The 19,018-nt window shown below is 42.1% G+C and overlaps 2 long non-coding RNA genes across 4 annotated transcripts in view; one reads left to right on the top strand and one right to left on the bottom strand.

The window, feature by feature from the left end:
- Positions 1-2,995: 2,995 nt before the first annotated feature.
- LOC125638208 (uncharacterized) overlaps positions 2,996-19,018 on the bottom strand; it is a 361,930-nt gene continuing 345,907 nt past the window's right edge. For 2 of the 3 annotated variants that reach the window (XR_012669092.1, XR_012669091.1), the window contains exons 4-6: positions 17,872-18,020; positions 12,465-12,853; positions 2,996-4,015 (exon numbers count right to left, since the gene is read on the bottom strand). This is a non-coding gene — a long non-coding RNA (uncharacterized LOC125638208). The remainder of the gene's footprint in view (positions 4,016-12,464; positions 12,854-17,871; positions 18,021-19,018) is intronic. The other variant, XR_012669093.1, reaches the window with a different exon arrangement.
- The window catches only part of LOC142072596 (uncharacterized), a 37,152-nt gene continuing 23,351 nt past the window's right edge, over positions 5,218-19,018 (top strand). The window contains exon 1 of the long non-coding RNA XR_012669094.1: positions 5,218-5,358. This is a non-coding gene — a long non-coding RNA (uncharacterized LOC142072596). The remainder of the gene's footprint in view (positions 5,359-19,018) is intronic.

The raw sequence follows: 19,018 nt of genomic DNA on the forward strand, positions 1-19,018 counted from the left end.
GATAAATTAGGTACATTGTGTCCACTTAGCTTCTGTCGGAGAAGTGAGGTACCGAGCAGCCTTCCAGAAGAAGTAGTGGGGGCAAACACCCCACAAGACTAAAAATTGGGATTTTTGGTTTGCAACAAAATGTGGGCATTTTGAAGTTTGGTTTTGTTCAGAATCACAATTAACCCATTTTTAAAAAATTTCTCATGAACCAGAAACCCTGATATTATTTTGCTTTGAAAACATTGCCAGGTGGTGTTACTCCCCAGACTGGCCGCTGCTGACTGAAACATGACATTCTTGTCAGTTTCACCACTGCTATTGTGGGCAGCCCAGGGAGACAACTGGCCCGGGAGTCTGGAAGCCATGGGGTAGTTCCCCTGGCACAACTATCCTGGAGCCTATCCTCTGTGAGAGCCCCCAGGATTTCCAGACTCCCTGTTGCAGAGCCACAAGCTTATACTCCAAGACCTTGGCAAGATCCAGCTATCCCAGGGTTATTTAGCTCCTGGCTCCCTGGGTAAACCCCATTTAGAGATGGGTCTCCCAGGGCTTCCTGGCTCCATGGCAGGTGAACCTCAGTTAGAGATGGGTCTTGCAAGGCTTCCAGGCTCCTGGCTGCACAGCAGGGACCCTGGAAGCCCTGGCATGACCAGGCTGCTGTGGAGCAGCAGACCCTAAAAATCTGGAGTTCCCAGCACTGGGGCAGTCCGCATGGCAGGTGAGCTGACAGAGGACCCAGAAGATTTCTGACGGAAACCTGCCTGTGATTCAGTGAAAGTTCATTTCACTTTTGTAAGAAATTTCACATTTGATGAATCAGCATTTTCTAATGAAATACAGTTTCATGGGAAAATGTTTTACCAGCTCTACCCAGGAGGTCCCTTCCAGTCCTGTGTCCTGTGAGTTTGCCTGGAAAGATTTGGGGTTCTTTTAATTTGTGTTTAGGGGTTACATTTTCAAGCTTTTGTCTGCAGCCACAAGGGCCAGAAACTTAATCTCTCTCTCTCTTTTTTTTTTTTTTTTAAATGAAGGCTGAGATTCTCGGGCAACCACCTGGATTCTAGCAGCTGAGGCTCTAAGAAAGACATAAAATATTGTGAGACTTGCGATAAAATTAGAAGGATTAAACAACGTTGGACATAGTCCCAGGTACTGAGTTGTAAACTCAGTTCCTCAGCATGTCTGCCCCTTGTGGTCCAAAGCTGAGGGTATGAAAGATCTATGGGTGGCAAATGGGAGGAAATGTGGATTTATGGCCTTCCTTAGCTAGCGGATAGAAGTCTGGAGATAAGCTCCCTAACTATTAGGATAGCTCAGCACTGGAACAGGTTATCTAGGGAGGTTGTGGCATCCCTGTCATTGGAGGTTTTTAAGAACAGGTTAGACATACACCTGTCAGGGATGGTCTAAGTTTATTTGGTCCTGTGTCAGGGTGTGGGGGCTGGACTCATTGATCTGTTGAGATCCCGGTCAGCCCTACATTTCAGTGCTAAATGCCCTTCTTTCAAATACAGTGGAAATAACAATCAAGCCTCTTTATACAGTGAGGCAGCTGGAAACAATGGAGGCTACCACCCAAGGCACTGTGCTGCATGGCAAGACCTGAGTAGATCTAAGCCGTGTAGTCCAAAGGTTTCACTGACTAAAAACACAGAAACTAGGAATTTGCTTTTTGCAAGCTGTATGTGTGTGTTAGAGGAAAAGTCCAGAAGAACAGTTGTGACCCTGAGAAGAGGCAGAGAGACAGAGAATCATAGGTTAGCAGGGACCGCAAGGATCATCCAGTCTAAGGCCCTGCCAAGATGCAAGATTTGTTGTTTCTGCCTCTCCACCGAGTTTAGCACAGAGCCCGCTGGAGAGGAGACTTGGGGATTTCTGAGCAAGGAAACTTTCTGCCGTCTGTTTCTATTGTGCTGAAGGAAACAGGACTCCATCCAGTCTTTGAAAATAAACAGGATGGCACCAAAGAATAAACCCGATTTGTGTAATTGATTTCTTCTCCTAATGGAACCAACCCTCAAGGCCTCAGACACTGGTTAACCACTCAGGCCAAAAGGGGCACAGGCACAATTAAGTTAACCAACTAACTGTAAAAAGAAAAACTAAATGACTAAACTGGAGCGAATGGAGAGACAGTCCAGCCGCCAACGTTTAGCCACAGAAAGAATAAAAGAAACTGAGGTGGTCAGAGTAGCAGAGCCCTCATTTCCCAGTGTTTAGTGCCTTAGCAGGGTGCTTGACTGCTAATAGCCACTGTTCCTCAGGAGCGTGCTGGTACCGGGATGAACATTCCCCTATACAGAGGATATTCCCCTATTCCCTCACCCACCTGCCCACCCACCCACACTTCTCCTACTCAAAAATCACTGGGTTATTTTTGCTCAGACTTAAACACCTCTAGGCCAATATCAAGCCTGGGAAATTTCAGCCTGAAAGATGCTCATTACAGAAAGAGCTGAGCAACTGAAAACAGGAGCTTAAAACAATCACACATAGGCCATCTAACAACTATGACTGTTGCCAGAATTCCAGCTGTACCTTCCCCAGGCCTGAAGAAGAGCTCTGTGTAAGCTCGAAAGCTTGTCACTCTCAACAACAAAAGCTGATCTAATAAAAGTGTAACAATGCTGCCCTTGGTGGGACACTTCTGAAAGTATCGATTCAGGACAAATTGGTGAGAGCAGAGCAGTTACAGCCCAAGGCTGGGGTTCCTTTGCACACTAAGGCAAACCAAACCAGCCAAACAGAAAGGACTTGGGTTTTACCCCACTGTCTATCAATAAGTCAGACAAGCAATTCCCTTAGACACTCCAGTTTCCCAGTATCACCACCAGTGCCACTTGTTATGGGGACGAATGGTTATGAAAACCAATACCTCAGTAAAAGAAAAAGGTTCTCCCGATCCCAAAGGGCCAAGCCCCAGACCCAGGTCAACATACAAGTCAGATCTTACCCACAAATCACGCTGTTGCCAATCCTTTAGAATCTAAAATCTAAAGGTTTATTCATAAAAGGAAAAAGATATAGATGAGAGCTAGAATTGGTTAAAGGGAATCAATTACATCCAGTAATGGCAAAGTTCTTGGTTGAGGCTTGCAGCAGTGATGGAATAAACTGCAGGTTCAAATCAAGTCTCTGGAGTACATCCACGGTTGGGATGGGTCATTCAGTCCTTTGTTCAGAGCTTCAGCTTGTAGCAAGGTTCCTCCAGAAGTAAGAAGCAGGATTGAAGACAAAATGGAGGGGTTTTTAGGGCCTTTTATATTCTCTGCCTGTGGAAGGACACCTCTTTGTTCTGACTGTGGAAAATCACAACAAGATGGAGTTTGGAGTCACATGGGCAAGTCACATGTCCATGCATGACTCAGTTCTTTACAGGCGGACACCATTGTTTACATGTTAGTTTGAACATTCACAGGAAAACTCAGATGTGGATTGGTGTCTCCCAAAGTCCTTTGTCAGTTAAGTGGTTTTTTTGATTGGGCACTTATTGAGAATAGTCCTTTCTCAAGAAGCTGAGCAAATGCTTCACTGAGGCTACTTGGAATCAAATACATTTGAGATACAAGTACATAGCCCATATTCATAACTTCACATACAAAAATGATACACACATACAGATAGAATAATCATAACGAGTAAATCATAAGCTCTTTATAGACACCTCACACAACCTTTGTACAATATTTGCTGCAAATATATAACAGTGGTTGCAACAATGATCTATGTGGTCATAGTTTATGTCAATAACATCACAAAAAGCTATTACCTCACCCACCTAGTCTCTCTACTATCCTGGGACTGACATGGTGACAACAACACTGCATACAGCTGTAACATTAACACATACCAGTTATGATGATGGTCTTTCTTCCCAGCTGCCACAAGGACATCCTTTGTGAGAAGCTATCATAGAGTCATTATGCCAGCACACTCTGTATTGCATTCGTATCTGCTGTCAGGTCACCTGTCTCCAGCCAGAGGTATATAAGCTCGGTGTCTGTGGTATGCAGAATCTGTGAAACTGCAAAATTGCAAGGCAGCCGTTGATGTGGTTAGATACCTTATACATTGAAACCAAAGTACATCAACGCCACAAGCTTAAAAGACAAGTCTGCCGATACACTTACCATGGATAATAGAAAAGCAGATAAGCTAATGGGGCTGTGACAGAGTGTGAGTTGAATTATGACTTTGTCTTGTTCTCCACATGGAAGTGTTGGACGCTATAACTGCACAAGCCTGGACTTGCCCAAAGACCTCCTTTTCTACTGTATGCCAGCCAGCTGACCAGCCCAGGAAAGATGTTTGACACCTCCCTGAAGGACTTACACTATGTCTACATGTAACTCTTCTGCCAGTCAGAGTTGGCAGCAACAAGGGCCGGGTTCAGTATCTAGGGGTTCCTTTTCAACAATACAACACAAACCAGCTCGAGCCCCCACCCAGTGACCTGGGACAATTACACACCACCTCTGGGTGCCTCTGAGAGGCAATACGTCCCCTCTCGCAAGCACAGAGTCTGAGTGTAGCATTGGCTCACCTGGCTCTGTGGAAGAGAAGCTGAGCGAGGTGATATTCATTTGGGGCCTGACTAGCTCCCTCAGAAAACAATCAGCGTTTTATTCACTGAATTCCCTGGGTGCAGGGTGCTGGGTTCTAGGAGTGGGCGATGAAGGCGATTGCCTTGGGCACCAACTTCCAGGATGCACCATACTACTCCACCACTCAGCTCTTTTGCGCTCCATTCTGAGTGGCCAGCTGTATTTTTATTTGTTTGTTTTTTGCTTGGCTGCTGGGGACAGGCAGAAAAAATATTTTTTGCCTGGCTGGCAGACTAGGTGCAGGATCAGGCCCATATGTGGGAAATAGATTTAGGGTGGTTAACGGAGAACATTACAGCATTTGGAAGCTGAGACTCTGCTGTCACCCTGGGACGAAGGAAAAGGGTGTGAGTAACTGTTAGCCTGAACTGATCTAGATTTGGACAGTCATGGCCTCACAGGAGCCGGAGGCTTGAAAGGCAATAACTGTTCCTATTGCAGACATGGACTCCACAAAGGTGGAAGGATACTGTCATTAGCTTTTGACATGTCATGTGGTCTGCTGCCACAGGAAGAGGCTACAGCTGTATTTGCTAAGAGATAGGTTGCATGGCCTTCTAACAAGTATATGTCAATAAGTGTGTCTTTATCACATTAACTAATCATACATCCAGCCACACTTCTGTACAGTGTGCACATCTGCCGAGTCTGATCTGTGCAATGTTTTCTAAAAGATGCTCCACCCACCCTCGATTCTCAAGTGAGCCATTTCTCAAAGCAGGAAAGAGGCAACAAACTGGTAAGAAGGCTGCTATATCTGAAGGTCAGTAACTCATCCCCCTTGCCTGTGTGTTTATATGCAGTTACCTGATGTGCTGGACATTTCTCAAGCAGTTAGAACCATGCGTCAGATCCTGCTTTTTAGCAAGTTGTTTACTCAATATATTACATTCAAGCTATTTAAATATTGACAGATTGGCTAAAATCCAAATTTGATATGCCACCATTAACACATTTTCACTGTTTCAGAGCTTACAAAAGAGCCAGAATGTTCACTGGCAGTCAGGTTTAATAAGTATGCAAATCATGATTTGTGCTTACAGTCACACTCTTCTGGTACATGATTCAGTGCGCCAACTTGGCACTCCCTTTCCGATAGGAGATAAACAGAGCTACAAGAATTAAGATGATACAGAATTTCTTTTGTAAACTGCACAGGTTTCAACATGTACGCAGAATTATATTTAATTCCTGTTACTCTGGACTGTGGATTTGCTATATGGAACTTTTTTCTATTGTACTGCTAATCCACAGGTCCTTGGGCCAGAAGATGTGAACAAAGTGTCTTTCTACTTTTTTTCAGGTCATACTTAACTCTTAAGCTTGAATCTTCAAATAGCTAAGAAAGCTGCTTTCTCTGTAATCAAAGAGTTAGAAGAAACAGCGTATTATGGTTCTGTATTAGCCAGGAGCATAGGGAACAGAACCATAGCTATTTAGCACACAATTCAAGCAGTAATAATGGCCAGTTTGCACCTTACGTAGTTAGAATACTTCCCTTCTGCACACTCCTTTTCAGTCATAGTGGTCTCTTTTGTCTTACGATATATGACACTGCACTGGTAATTTGAGAGAAAGAATGGGCCAGTGGATAAGGCACTCGGGGGATCTGGGGTTGGCATTGCCACATGCCCTGTGTGAGCTGGGCAAAAATTGTGCGACTCTGAGCACACCATTTAACCTCAGCCCCCCACATCTTCTCTACCCTTAAAGGACTGTTGTGACGGTAAATGTGCAATGCTTATGTGGCACTCAAGTATTACAGTGATGCAGACCATATAAGTACATAGACATACAAGATTATACTGGATGATACTAGGGAAGATCAAAGGGAAAACGGTAACTCTCTTCATGTGGTAGGCATTTCTTCCTTCTCCTTTGTTATCGGCACCTGACTCCACTCTAGTTACAGTAACAGTTACTGTTTAAGTCAATTAAGGAATTAATCTTTTATCTCAACTCACACTCTTTTGAGAGCACCAGCAAAAGGGTTGCTAAGTGTCATTTGTTGTGAATGTAAAAGGCATTCTCTCCTGCTTTTGAATATCGATGTATTTGATCGTGCATCAGGTCACACAAATTGATGATTGGGGAGACTTTTTGCTGGGTTTCTGGTAATTCCTTGATCGTTTTTCAGAGTAGCGGCCGTGTTAGTCTGTATCTGCAAAAAGAAAAGGAGTACCTGTGGCACGTTAGAGACTAACAAATTTATTTGAGCATAAGCTCAAGAAAGCCCAACTTGATGATCACTTTAGATAAGCTATTACCAGCAGGACAGTGGGGTGGGAGGAGGTATTGTTTCATGGTCTCTGTGTGTATATAATGTCTTCTGCAGTTTCCACGGTATGCATCCGATGAAGTGAGCTGTAGCTCACGAAAGCTCATGCTCAAATAAATTGGTTAGTCTCTAAGGTGCCACAAGTACTCCTTTTCTTTTTGCGAATACAGACTAACACGGCTGTTACTCTGAAACAACTCCTATTGTGTATCCAGGCCTTATTCATTAATGATTGTGAGGGGCTCAGATGATATCAGGGCCACCAAAGCGGGTCTGGGCAGGAAACAGGTTTTCCCATCCTGTGAAAATTTGAGATTAAAAAATAAATCCCATTCTGCACTGGGATGAAACTGAGACCTTCCAAAAAAGCTTTCATGAAAAATCAGAAAGAAAAAGAAACAGAAATGAACTTTAAAGTAAGCAATAGCCCAGTGGTTAGGGGACCCTCCTGGGAAGTGAGCGAGCCCACTTTAAACTTCCTTCTCTGTATGATTCAGAGAAAGATCTTGAACTGGGGGGGTCTCTCACTTCACAGGTGAATACCCTAACCACAGGGCAAGTGGCTGTTTTAGGGGAAGGTAATTCTCTCTCTCAATCTCCTCCCCCCTTCACACCCCCCCATCCTGGACCTGAGAACCTTGTCCAATAAAAGTTTAGTCAAAACTGATACATTCCTGCCAAAAGTTTTCATTTTGACAAATCAGCATGTTCCAACAAAAAATGTTTTCTTGAAAAATTTCTGGTCAGTTGTACATAAAAGAAGACTTAACAGAGAAGAAAAACAAACAGAAAGGGAAAATGGAAAGGAAAAGGAGAGAGAAGAAAGTGAAAGAGAGAAAAACAGGAGTCACATAGGATAGAGAGAAGCAAACGGAAAGAGAATACATCCAAGGAGAAAGTGGTGCCCAGCTGTTCTGGAACATTCGGATTTATCCAGTGCCATATGTGTGCACAGGCCTCCTGTTCATTCACTGTTAATAAAACAGTTTGACAGAGGAGTTTTTCCAATCACAATGGAACACATGACGGAGCCCAAAATAGGTTTCACAGAAGCCTCTGAGGGGATACAATGCACCTGAGACAGTGTCTGAGCAGATTACCGTTGTCAGGGACTTCATGAAGGGAACCAGGGACATAGAAATGAAATGTGTCTGTGTCAGATATCTTTGGGCAGATTCCAAACCCTGCTGAGGTCTAGGGAAAGACTCCCAGTGGACTTCAGTAGGCTTTGGATCAAGCCCACAATCCCTTCCAAAACAGGATCCATTGGACCGTGACAAAGAATAGCACATCACAGCCTATTATTTATTACAGTCTGTCTAGTCAAGGCAATGGAAGAGTGCAGGATCTCCACAACTAGAGAGTGTAAGAGGGAAGGGGCTGGAAACACATGTTAAGATTGAGACACAGAAACAAGATACTTCATCAGGAAGAATCCCCATTTAGGAAATGTTAAGGGCATAGGAGTCACCAGATTTACAGTAGATATTTTAGCATCTTTAAATCCAGAGGAAAGTGCCAAGGCTAATGATGAGACATTATATCCAGCACTTGTGGCATGTACCACAGCGTGAGCAGTTCAGTCAGAGGAAGCATTTCTCTCCCTAGTCCGAATGTGCAGTAGGGCTGAGGGGTGCAGGAACTGTATCAAATTTTCTTATAAAATAATCCCTGTGAAAGCTAAATGCTGAGTTAGGCTTTCATGCTGTATCATCCCTGCTTTTTGCTATCTCTCATATGCACATTAGCATCTGAGACTCCTGGGCAGAAAACAATGTATTTGCAATGGAAATTTCCTTCATTTCCCTGCAGGATCTCGCAAAGTCTGCAAGTCTTCCTCTGAAGGGTATCAGGCTGGCTGATGGGTGTCACTTTAAGCGTTATGCAAAGAATGGGAAGCAGAATTTAGACATCTAAGAAGAGTGGGCACAAAGCTCAAGTGATGTCTTGGCATTATACACAAATCTAGGGACAAAGTCTGTTTGCAGCAATCACTAGATGATTTTCAGTTACAAAAACTGCATGGGTATAGCGGGGAGGGCTAAGAGAGTCTTGTTCATGGGTGTAAGCATGGTGTGTGGGGGGAATGACACCGTAGAACACCACTAAAAATCCTCTACTCACCTACAGTATCAGAGGCTTCTGTATACAAAATTTTAGTATTGCCTATCCTCCAGCATCAATGTTCACAAAACCAAAAGGCTACAGATTGGAAGCTCTTTGAGGCAGGGACTGTCATTTCATATGTTTGAACTGGGACTGACACTGTGGGGTCCCGCCCAGTTGTAGCCTTTAGGTGCAACTGCAGTATTATTAATAATATTTTATTTAATGTTTATAATACTTTGACATGAAGCTCTCAAAGCCAATAGCTCTTTTAACTGTGTATATGGAAAAAATTTCTCTTGGTCCCTTAGAAAAATGGATGATGTTGCATTATGCACTATGATCTATACTCCAACAGGTAATTTAGTCTGAAAGTTATGAATGAAAGGAATGAACCCATGTTACTGCAGGTACAGTTAACACTATTTGTTTTAACAACCAATGCCTCAGTTTCATAGATTTTAAGGCCAGAAGAGACTCTCTGATGATCTAGTCTGACCTCCTGCACACAAGCCGAATAACCTTATCCAGTTAACTCTGTGTTAGGCCTGTAACTTCTGTCTGATCAAAAGCATAACTTTTAGAAAGGGATCCAGTCTAGATTTAAGTATGTAAAGTTATAGAGAACCCTAAGTAAGCTGCTCCAATGGTTAATTACCCTTAGTATTAAAAATTTGCACCTTACTCCAGTCTGAATTTGTCTGATTTCAGCTTCCAATCACTGGATCTCATTGTGCTTTTTACTGATAGCCTGAAGTGACATCTGCGATCAGAAATCTCTTCCCCATATAGGTACTTGTAGACCATGATCAAGTGACCACTTAATCTGCTCTTGGGTAAACTAAATAGAGTCAGCTTCTTTAGTCTCTCACAATAAGCCATATTTCCCAAACCTCTAATCATTCTTGTAGCTCTTTTCTGAACTCTTGCCAATATGATTTTTGAAGTACAGACACCAGATATGGACACAATATCCCAGTAATGGTTTCACTACTGCGCTAAACAGAGGTAGTACCACTTTCTTCATTCTTGATAGTCCCCTGCTTATATACACAAGGATTGTGTTCAACCTAGTTTCAATCTTGTAATGGTAGCTCATGTTCATTTGGTTAGCTACAATTTCCCCTAAGTCCTTTTGAGGGTCACTGCATTCCATAATACAGTCCCTCATCTTGTAAGTATGGCCTATATTCTTTGTTCCTAATTTCATGACCTTGTATTTGGCTTAATTAAAAAATCACATGTTGTTCAAATGAGTCCCCCCTTACTGAGCAGTGCAGGTTGGTTTGTAGAACTGACCTGTCTTCATCATTATTTATCATTCTACCAATTTTTTTCACCACAAATATGATGAGTAATTATGTTATATTTTCCTTCAGATCTTTAATAAAGATAGTGAATGTACTGAGCTAAGGACCAAGCCCTGTGGAATCTCACTAGAAACACCTCACTAGATGACAATTCCCCATCTATAATTACTTGGTGAGATTGCTCAGTTAACCAGTTTTTAATCCATGTAATCTGGGTTACTTTGACTTTGTATAGTGCAAATTTTTTTTTATGAGACCATCACAAAGGACTAAGTCAAATGTCTTACAGAAGTCTAAGTATATTGCGTCAGCACAGTTACTTTTATTAAACTTGTGATCTCATCAAAAACAACAAGAAGTTTGCTTGACAAGACCGATTTTCCATAAAACCATGTTGACTGGCATTTATTATGCTACCATCTCTTTCATTTGTTACTGATTGGAAGCCACGTGAGCCTCTTCATGATTTTACTCCAGATCCATGATAGCCTAACAGGCTTGTAGTGATCTGGATCATCTTGTTTACCCTTTTTAAATATTAGCATAACATTAACTTTTCCCCAATCCTGTGGAACTTCCCCAGTATTCCAAGATCTGTTAAAAGTCAACATTGATGGTTCAGGGAGCTCCTTGGCCAATTCTTTTAAAATTCTTCGGTGCAAGTTTTCTGGTCCTGCTGATTTAAGAACATTTAATGCTAATAGTTGCTGTTTAACATCCTCCCTAGTCACTGTTGGTATAAAACATTTATTTATCATTGTAAGATATGAATACATCATCCTGCTTCTTTCCAAATACAGAACAGAAATATTTACTGAGTATTTCTACATCATGAGCGATAGTTATACCATCCTTATCTAGTATTGGACATTGCCAGGATTTCATTTTTCCCTGATATATTTCAAGATTTCCTTCTTTTGTCTTTACCCTGCAGACCATCAATTTTTCACTGATAGCTTTAGCTTCCTTTATCAATTTTCTCCTGCATTTCCTAAATGCTGACTTGTACTCATTGCTATTAGCTTCTCCAGATTTCCATTTTCTGTGTATATATTGTTATTTTTAATTTCTGCTACCATCTCCCCTTTTAATAAGGATAGTTGTTTAGCCAACTACTTCATGATTTCAGATTTTTTTGGCCTCTAATGAAATATTCTTAAGCAACCAATTATCATTTCTTATCATTTACATTCCTGTGTTTAATCTTTTTTCCCCTCACTCATTTTCTCATGATTGTTTTCAGCTTCAGGAAACACCTTTTTAAAGAGCCTAGTGTGTATGTGTATATATATTAGGACTATATTTGGTTTGCACATAACAAACGATATTCTGTCATGATCACTTGCATCTAGACAACCATCAGATTTTAGTTCAGTGACCAATTAATCTTTATCCATCAGAATGAGGGCTAATGTAGAATTACCGTAAGTTGGTTGCAATACTTTTTGTATTAGAAAATTATCTATAAATTTTAGCATCTTCAAAAATTTTCAGCTAGTGGCAGCATGAACACTCCACCATACATCCCCTAGATTGAAATCCCCCATAATGCAATTCTTCTTTCCACACATTATAGATAGCTGCTGTTTAAGGAGATGATTGTGCTGTTCCCTTGTCTGATTTGGTGGTTTATAGCAGACCCCAGATTGCAGGTTATCAGATAGTACGTTGATCCATCAATGTTCCTGTCCTTCTGAAGTATCAATAACTCTATAGCAAGTAATGGTATTTTTAATATAGATTCGTCCCCCCACCTCTCCTTCTGCCCACTCTTTTGTTCCTTAATAGAATGTATCCCATGATTTTAACATTCCAGTCACGTGACTCCCACCAGGCTTCACATCAAATTCCTTTTCATAAATGAGCAATTGTAATTCCTGGCTTCTAGCATTAGCATGTAGGCCTCTGAAGATTGTATTCTCTTTACTTCCCTTGATTCTTTTACATTCATGCTACTTTGAGTTCAAGGTACATGTTTAAACATACACAGTAGCCCATACAATTACCATTAGCACCTTCCCCTTTAGAAGCTAGTTTAAAGCCCTCCTGGCTACATGGTTTGATGTTACACAGAAGACTGGCCGCTCTTCAACAGAGATGGAGGTGGTATGAGTCCTCCTCTTCCCATAGAAGATGGCCAGTATTCCAATAAACCCTCTGCTTTACACCACTTACCTAGCCAAACGTTTATCTCCCGTACCTTCTGCTGTCTATCTTCTCTCATTCTTGGGGCAGTAAAGATCTCAGAAAAAATCACCTGAAATTTCCTCTTCTTCAGCTCCTTTCTAAGATCCTGGAAGCCTTCAATGATCTGCACAGTTCTTCTGAAGCAGTGTCATTTGTACTAATGCGTATCAAAACCAATAGATCCTTCCCTGGAGTTGGCAGAATCCCATTCTGTCTATCAATGACATACATTGCCTTCACTTCATGTCCTGCAGAATGGTTTTGTCCACTCTTAACGCTGAGTCCCCAGTGAAGACTGTCCAGCTTCTTTGGATGTTCTGTGGTCTTCATCTGGGCATGCTTGACATCTTCAACGCATACTGCTGTTATTTTCTGTTCTATGACAAAGAGAAAACTGGGGCATCTCAGTTATTTCTGTGGAGTAAACTTAAGAAATAATAAAAAGAAAAGGAGTACTTGTGGCACCTTAGAGACTAACAAATTTATTTGAGCATAAGCTTTCGTGAGCTACAGCTCACTTCATCGGATGCATTCAGTGGAAAATACAGAGGGGAGATTTATATACATAGAGAACATGAAACAATGGGCGTTACCATACACACTATATGAAATAATGACTTGCTAATGGCAACCACAATAGCTATCCATCAGAGTAAGAATCAAGGCATCAATTGATAAGTAATACCCCTTTTGTCCTTGAAGACAAAAGGAGCATTCGTAAAATTAAACCTGGGACTGGTTTGGACTCCATGTGCACTCAGAATTGTGACTTCTATAGGATTAATGGGTGAACAGAGAATGCTAGGTCAGGTCCTAAATTTTTATAATATAGCAAATTCCTTAAACATGTGCTCAACTTTAAGCACATATATAGTTTGGGCAGCTGCCAAAGGGACAACTCGTGCTTAACGTTAAATGTATGCTTAAGCAAGAGAACAAAAAATACTGGTCCCCTAAAATTTTAGTTAATAAAAGCAATCTAGGAGGGAATGTGGTATGTGAAGAAATAAATTAGAGACAAGGCAAAAGAAAAATATAATCATTGACTGCTTGATTTGGAAGAAATCAAGAAGCTACAATACAGTCTGATCCAAAATCCACGGGCATCACAAAGACTTTCAGAGACTTAATGAGTGTTGGATCAGGCTCATACTCCAGAAGTGCCATGTGGCAATAAATCCATGTACTCAAAGCATAACTGGGAAAAGCTCTGAGAAAAATATTTTGATAGGAAAGAATCACTATGACAATCTGCTATATATATTTTAAAAGTCAGTTAAAGCTGGAAGCATGAAGAAGCTACAGTGACTTCACATTTATAACTGGGGGAAATAAACGTTTTGGAGAGGTTATTTCCTCCAGCTTGCATGTAAAGGGATCCTCTTCCTTATGAACAGCTGCTGTTCTTTTCATTTTAGAGTTTCTTAGCTCTTCAACGTCTTGGAATAATAATGTGTTGTCCATCAGTAATGACCCACAGCTTAGCCAGAAAAAACACAGCGGCCTCAGTAGCCATAAAGTCATGCTTTAATGATTCCAATTTCCTATGCCTGATTTGAATTATGCAGGCCAAATCATGGCACATGCTTGCCCATGAAGGACATTTTCTCTTGTCCCTTGTTGATGGTAGTCCACATCTGACAGAAGTGTTATTACTGCAATTCCTTCCGGAACTGAATCAGGAGCATGAAACACTGTTACCGCTAAAACTGGAGGATTAAGTTAGTGGATGGCATAGTTGCTAAGAATTCTGGAATGCTACTCATTAGGTCTGCCCCAGGCTCCCTTTCAAACTTTTCTGGATCCCAGCATTCCCAGGTATCTACACCAAGAAATATATCTTAGGTTTTTTACAAGACTCTCTTAGCCCTCCCCGCTACACTACAAACAGACTGTGTCCTTAAATTTGTGGATAATGCCAAGACATCACTAGAGATTTGTGCCCACTCTTCTTAAATGTCTAAATTCTGCTTCCTGTTCTTTGCATAACACTTAAAGTGATGCCCATCAGCCAGTCTGACATTCTTCAGAGAAAGACTTGCAGACTTTGCCAGATCCTGCAGGGAAATGAAGGAAATTTCCATTGCAAATACATTGTAAAGCTACATTCTTTTTGTAACCAAAGTGTTTGGTGCAGAGTCAACCCTAACAGGGTTACTTGTCTTCTTCCTAGTCCTGTGTCTAACTAAGAGATTCTAGGGTCTGTTGCTGCCATTGTTTTGGTTTCTTCCTCCATTTTCCACTTCTTGACAGAAAGGGCACAAATGAAAGAGAAAGTTGTCTGGAAATCAGAGCCAAAAAGACCAAAAGGAACGGTGCATTCAAAATCAGGATGTACATTAAGGCATAAGGGAGGAATGCAACATCCAAGAAGTCTAAATCAACAAACCAACCAGCTGGTGTTACGAAGGTGCTGGGAATAAAAAGGCAGCAGGCCACTTGGTCCTTCAAATATAGCCAATGGTGCAGAGCTCCATAGCCAGCCCTTAGAGTATTTCAGAGAGACCCAACAAGCTACCATTGAGTATTTTCTCTAATACTTTAGCTATGTCAATTCTCTTCTATTTCCAGTCCTTGCTCTGCATGGGCCAAATCTTGAAAAGATTTGTGCATGTGCTTAACATGAAGCATGTGAATAGTCCCATCGACATCAAGTGCATAAAGTTAAGCAAGTGTGTATAAACGATGGTCTACATGAATTTTTAGTTCACGGCAAGCTGGGACGTGAATTTATCCCTCATTTTACCTAGACCCTGCTGACACGCATTAACTGTTCCTTAACATGCTTTGATCTAGTTCTCTTTGAAATGGGACTAATCAAAGTGCATTCACAAACTGTTAATATGCATCAGCCACAGTCCACATGGACAGTTAGTTGGAGACAGGCTAGGGTGGGGTATATTCACACCCCAGCTTACCATTAACTAGTTATTCATGTAGACAAGCCCTTAGTCTTTGGAGGACTGCGGCACAAAGGTGAAATCCTGTCCCCAGTTAAATCAATGGCAAAACTCCGATTGACTTAATTGGGGGCCAGGATTTCACTCTATGAACGTAAATTGCAGTTTGCAACTTATTACAAATAGTCTCAAAATTCCTTTGAACGGAAAAAAGGAGTCAGTGCAGGATCACAGCAGGCCTAAGTAAAACAACTGATGCAACCAAACCTATCTGCAGTACTGATGTGACCCAATAACCTCCTCATGCCAACTGGCAATAGGGAAGTCGGAGGGGAGGGGGGCGGTACAGGAATCTCCTGTATCTGGTATGTACATTCTGGCTCAGCAAAGAATGTCATGGGAGGTCTCAAATAAAAGCCGGTGTCACACTGGTCATCAATATCATTGTGAAATGTATGTACAGATAATATGTAAGGAGTTCTGTATATATACTGAAAACATGCTCATAAAGGCTGTAGCAAGGTATTAGTCACCAGCAAAGGTGAAAAACAGGTTTTCTGTCAGACAAGAAATGTTTCGCCATCGGTTTACATGTAAATTGAGTATTGTCTTGTTCCCCACCACCAGTCTGAACTGAATGCTAATGAAGGATTGTAAGAAAAAACTTCTGAAAGAAACTAGGAGGAAGAGAAGCACATGAGCTGTAGCTCACGAAAGCTCATGCTCAAATAAATTGGTTAGTCTCTAAGGTGCCACAAGTACTCCTTTTCTTTTTACAATGGGGGAAGAAAGTCTTATCTTGAAGTGCATATCAAAAATTTGCTTGAGTATATTTGCGGGGGGGCGGGGGGAGGGGGACAGAGAGGATACCCGGACACCCTTCACTGAAGCAGTAAAAGGACAATGCTTTTAATTAATGAAATAGGGGTCTCAACCGGGCTTGGTTGAAAATGCTGGAGAGAATCTGGGGTGAGATAAGCTTCTTTCGACAAAAGAGTAACTTGTTAGTGTAGTTTAGGCACTAGGAAGCATGTTATATTTATATTTTACATGTAAACATTCTTACTCACTATTACTTGAATCTCTGTTCTTGGATAATAAACATATTCTTGTTTTCACTATCGATGTATCTAAGTGCTGTGGTGATAAGCAAAGTGCTGGTCTTGTGTGGACTCTTACAAGCTGATTAGTGCTGTTCCTTTGTGAACAGCAGGCCTGGTAATTCTGTGAGTGTTCACTGGACAAGGGGCTGGACACTGCAGGGAACTCTCAGAGTACTCAGGGGTTGGTGTGTGCCTATCACTACCTGTTCAGAGAGAGCAAGGCCTGCGGATGCCTGGCAGGCAGTGCTTATGCTGCCAGAGGCTGTTAGTTTCAGGGAGCGGATCCTCAGCAGGCACAGACAAAACTACTTCATGCTAAGGGCAGGTGGTGACGAGGTGCCTCACAACCCTGGGTGCCCCTGGGGAGCATCGCAACTGAGCAATGGTAGGTCAGTTTATCTAACTATGTGGTAAGCCATGAGAAAGCAGCTTCTTTCTACATGATACCTTCAAGACTCACCATAACTTACAAACAAGTTTTTTTTTAAAGCACTGGATGCACACACTGGTGGAAACAAGAGGAGTAAAAACTGTGTTCAGCTGTCCATGTCATGCATGAATGCTTAATAATAGCAATACTTTGTACTTATATAGCATCTTCCTGCCAATGATCTCAAGGTGTAACTCACACACCTCCTGGGTGTGGTGTTCTGTCCCCTTTAGAGGCAGTGAGACCACTTAGTGATTAATGAGTCTGATACAGCCTTAGCTAAGAGCCATGTGGCTTTTAGCTCATGCAGTAGAGGCTCATGCATTTAGCTTCAGAGGTCCCTGGTTCAATCCCACCCGCCGACTACTGGGGTCTGTCGGTGTTACAAATGCACTGCAGAAGCAATAAGTATTAGAATTGCAAAACTCCTTTCTGATAGTTAAGTATTATTTTCCCCCCACAAGCACACTATCTTTTTTTATTTTTTTAAACAAATGGAGAAACTGAGGAACTACGTAGGAACTACATGGTTAAACAGTCCTGTTGATTTCTTACTATTAACAAGACTGTTTTCAGAATAAAGTATGATTCATCTTAAGAAAGAAGAGCAATACCAGGTCCTAAAAGGTTTGCCTCCACTCTAGGCCAAAGCTGGAAATAGAGAAGAGGTCTTTTATCATTCAACCATCTTTCCTCTGGTCAGAAGCTAGTGTGTGAGTGAGCGATGCAGTTCAACAGGAGCCCCCTGTCCTTGTGTTAGATGGCTCATGTCAGCTAATGTAGTGCTTTCACGTTGTCTTGTGAACAGCCTCAGTGGGCTTGCCATATCAGACCAATCCCAACAAGAACCCATGGTTTTTCAGCTTGTTGGCCTCTTCTTGTCAAGGTAACTGGTGATTCTGAGAGAGTCTGTGCATTTGAGGCCACACTGTATAGCAAATCCCCCTGTTGCGTTTTCCTACCTTCTATGATGGTTTGCAAGACAGAGCATTTGTATGGTTCAGCGTCATCACCATCTTCCTTCTCATCATTGCTGAGCAGAGTGTTCAGGAATGAGTGGCTGGTGGGATATGAAATACATGCTGTTCTTCTTTTCAGGGGACAAGGTAGCCTAACAAATATAAGAATTCATTAATATTTTCCCCTTCAGTGCTTACCTGCAGATACCATCCTGCTGAAAAAAATTCTCCTGCAAGAGCTACAGTTGCAGATTTTCCTAAATTATGCATTCACCTCAAGAAGCTTTCCCATGCCTCCCCAAAAACACAGTACAAAATAGCACACACACACACACACATACACAAAAAAAGGATCCCAGCTAATTTGCAGAAGTACATTATACTCTCTGGGCGCTGCCTAACAATTAGTGTCACTCTGCATGCTACTGTCTCTTTTTTTCTTAGAGAAGCAAATTCAATAGCTGCTTCAGTTGAATGGGGGGGAGGGGGAGAGGGGAGGACGTGTTTGGCAGCTACATGACCCACATACAAAGCTCAGTTCAAGTATATTTTCAGCATTGCTAACTTGGCTTCTCGCTGAGAATCTGGAGCTCTGTATGTCTCCAACTGCAGTGGGTTTGGGCAGCTTGAGTTAAAGCGTTGACTACTTGAGTGAGGTGTGATACTGAAGGCCAAACTGCAAAGAAAATGCCCAGGGCTACTACTCTGGGGAGGGAAGACCGGAGAAGAGAGTAGTGACAGGCAAACTGGGTCTGAAAATAAACAGCATCCCAAATCTTTCCTTTCACAAGCTAAAAAAGGGAAGATGCTTGAGGCACAGGCATTGGCTTAAGGGGGGTTAGGTTCTACCCCCAGATCTGCTGCATACTCTGGGCTCAGTCCTGGCACAGCTGAGGCGGGGAGGCACCGACTCTAAGGGCTTATCGAGACAAAAAGTGCACTGCAAGCTGGGGTGTAAATCTACCTCGCACTCACCTGCTGTGCACTAACTTTCCACGTCAGCTCTGCTCCCATGCACTGAAAGTGCCCTAGTGTTCTTTGTTCTACCCTGCTTTGAAATGGGAGCAGACAGATAGAGACAGTGTATGGCAGGCTAGTGAAAGTTGCCTCAACTTGCCACAAACTGTTTGTCTAAACCAGGGGTGGGCAA

The sequence above is a fragment of the Caretta caretta genome, chromosome 6, assembly GCF_965140235.1.
Source record: "Caretta caretta isolate rCarCar2 chromosome 6, rCarCar1.hap1, whole genome shotgun sequence".
In the NCBI taxonomy this organism is placed as follows: domain Eukaryota; kingdom Metazoa; phylum Chordata; order Testudines; family Cheloniidae; genus Caretta; species Caretta caretta.